Source organism: Salvelinus sp. IW2-2015, linkage group LG3 (assembly GCF_002910315.2).
Source record: "Salvelinus sp. IW2-2015 linkage group LG3, ASM291031v2, whole genome shotgun sequence".
NCBI classification, from domain to species: domain Eukaryota; kingdom Metazoa; phylum Chordata; class Actinopteri; order Salmoniformes; family Salmonidae; genus Salvelinus; species Salvelinus sp. IW2-2015.
The window spans coordinates 9,423,313-9,426,805 of NC_036840.1; positions in this window are offsets into that span (position 1 = coordinate 9,423,313).

The window sequence follows — 3,493 nt, forward strand, 5'->3', positions numbered from 1 at the left end:
ACAGTCTGGTTCATCCTTGGAGCAATGCCTGAAGGTACCACGTTCATCTGTACAAACAATAGTACGCAAGTTATAAACACCATGGACCACGCAGCCGTCATACCGCTCAGGAAGGAGTCATCTTCTGTCTCTTGGAGATGAACGTACTTTGGTGCGAAAAGTGCAAATCAATCCCAGAAACAACAGCAAAGGACCTTGTGAAGATGCTGGAGGAAACAGGTACAAAAGTATCTATATCCAAGTTAAACGAGTCCTATATCGACAACCTGAAAGGCCGCTCAGCAAGGAAGAAGCCACTGCTCCAAAACCGCCATAAAAAAGCCAGACCACGGTTTGCAACTGCACATTGGGACAAAGATCGTACTTTTTGGAGAAATATCCTCTGGTCTGATGAAACAAAATAAACTGTTTGGCCATAATCACCATTGTTATGTTTGGAGGAATAAAGGGGATGCTTGCAAGCCGAAGAACACCATCCCAACCGTGAAGCACGGGGGTGGCAGCATCATGTTGTGGGGTACTTTGCAACAGGAGGGTCTGGTGCACTTCACAAAATAGATGGCACATGAGGTAGGAAAATGATGTGGGTATATTGAAGCAACATCTCAAGACATCAGTCAGGAAGTTAAAAGCTTGGTGCAAAAAGTGTCTTCCAAATGGACAATGACCACAAGCAACTTCCAAAGTTGTGGCAAAATGGCTTAAGGACAACAAAGTCAAGGTATTGGAGTGGCCATCACAAAGCCCTGACCTTAATCCTATAGAAAATATTGTGGGCAGAACTGAAATGGCGTGTGCGAGCGAGGAGGCCTACAAACCTGACTCAGTTGCACCGGCTCTGTCAGGAGGAATGGGCCAAAATCCACCCAACTTATTGTGGGAAACTTGTGGAAGGCTACCTGAAATTTTGACCCAAGTTAAACATTTAAAGGCAATGCTACCAAATACTAATTGAGTGTATGTAACCTTCTGACCCACTGGGAATGTGATGAAATAAATAAAAGCTGAAATAAATCATACTCTCTACTATTATCTGATATTACACGTTCTTAAAATAAAGTGTTGACCTAACTGACCTAAAACAGGTAATATTTACTTGGATTAAATGTCAGGAATTACGAAAAAACTGAGTTTAAATGTATTTGGATAAGGTGTATGTAACCTTCCGACTTCAGCTGATATACGAAGAAAAAAACGTTATATACAAAGGACGGGACAAGACAGGCAAAACAGACATCCCACCGCTACGCCATCTGGAATACACCTGAAAACACTCTTAACAAGATAGAGGATAGAGAGAGTTTTGTTGACACTGAGAAGGGAGTGTATTTAAATAACATTCTTAGAACATTCTTTGAAAGTTACTCATGTTTTCTTGTGATTTTTGTGGAAAGTCTTATTAATGTTCTGGGAATGTGACTTTAAATAGAACCGTGAGGAAACCTGCAGAAAACGTTATGCTGAAGTAATGAKATTRCCAAAGAAGAACATTGTTTCTTTACGTTCTCGTATCAATTTCAGAACATTACTTTAAATAGAACCACGAGAAAACATTATCCTGAAGTACTGAAATTCCTACCGTAAGAACGTTCTCAGAACGTTATGTGCTATCTGGGTATCCTGCACCATTGCCAGAACATTGTGGGAAGATTGTATGCAAAATGACCATAGGGCAACCAAACTCTCTCCAAACTCTAAGAAACATATGGTTCTAAGGAGGTTATGTGCTAGCTTGGTAGCTACTGTGTCATCATTTGTAATACTCAAGGTTAGATTATATTTTACCATATTGACCTTCAACATTTCTGCATGGTCATTGGCCAGCAGATCAATGACTCAAGAGGCTCGCTCCCTGATAATTAAATTATCCCATTAGTTAMGCAGCTACTGTATCTGATCACATTAGTGTTAAGTACTGTGTTTATAGACCATACACTTGATGGCCCTTTTACTGTAGCTCGATAAAGACGTAAATCACAACCAGGGAGACTTACTGCTGTTGACTTGGCAATACGTGTGTATGTGTGTGTGTGCGTGTGTGTGAGGAGAGAATCAAAGAACCAAAAGACGCGTCAAAGGACACCAGAAACAAAATTGTAAGACCTGCACCAGCTGGGAACAGACTGATCCTGCAATAGGGTAAGCCACTTGGTTTGAAGAGAGAAATCGACTGGGGAGCCAATTATTAGGATGAATGGCAAGACATAACAAACCACTGATAATCTCCCTCGATCTGGGGCTCCACAGCAAGCATCTCATCCCTGGGTCAGAAATATATCACAAGAACGGTGAAGCAAAAATCCAGAACCCACACGGTACCCATAGTGAATGCACCTGCAAGAGAGCTGGACACAAACGTAACAAGCTACCATCAGTACACAACTTACGCCGCCAGGGACTCAATCCTGCCAGTGGCTCAAGAACGTGCCCACCGCTTAATAGCCAGTACATGTCCACAGTGCGCCGTTCTGAAAGTTTGCTAGAAGAGCATATGGATTGATTCCAGAAGAAGTTGAGAATGTTCATATGATGGTCAGGATAACCAAATATACCTACTTTTTGCTAAAGAACATCAACTCGTCGTGTTTGAGGACCAACAGATGCTGATTCAATCCAAAGAACACCCATCACCTACCTGTGCAGCATGGGTGAGAAACATCAATCTTTTTGGGGCTGTTTCTTCTGCAAAGGGACCAGGACGAAACTGATCCGTCGTAACAGGAAAGAATGAAATGGGGGCATGTATCGCTGAAATGTTTGAGTGAAAACCTCCATTCCAATCAGCAGGGCATTGAGATGAAACGGCTGGGTCTTATCAGCATGACAATGACCCAAACACCACCGCCCGGCGCAACGAAGGAGTGGCTTCGTAAGAAGCATTTCAACGTCTTGAGATGGCCTAGCCACTGTCTCTCAGATCTCACGCCCATACATAATCTTGGAGGGCAGTTGAAAGTCCGTGTTGCCCAGCAACCAGCCCCAAAACATCACTGCTCTAGAGGAGATTCTGCATGTAGGAATGGCCAAAATACCAGCAACAGTGTGGTGAAAAACCTTGGAAGACTTTACAGAAAAACCGTTTGAACCTCGTCATTGCCAACAAAGGGTATAATAAAAAGTATTGTAGACTAAACTTTTGTTTATTGACCAAAATACTATTTTCCCACCATAATTATGGCAAATAATTCCATAAAAATCTACAGATGTGATTATCCTGGAACTTTTATATCCCTCACTAATTTCGTCTGATCATCACGTTCGAAATGTTACCTATGATTGGAAAATACTACCAGCTTCTCTCATACTTCTATAAGTGGGAAAACTTGCCACAATTGGTGTCTGGAACTAAATACTTTTTGCCTCCACTGTAACTGTGGTGATCCTACCAACTGTGCGATTCCAATCTAACTAAATATCATACTCTGTGGATTGATTGACTTTTAGCCTATTCCTCGCCAACGGCTATAAGCCGACAAAATAATAACATGCACCT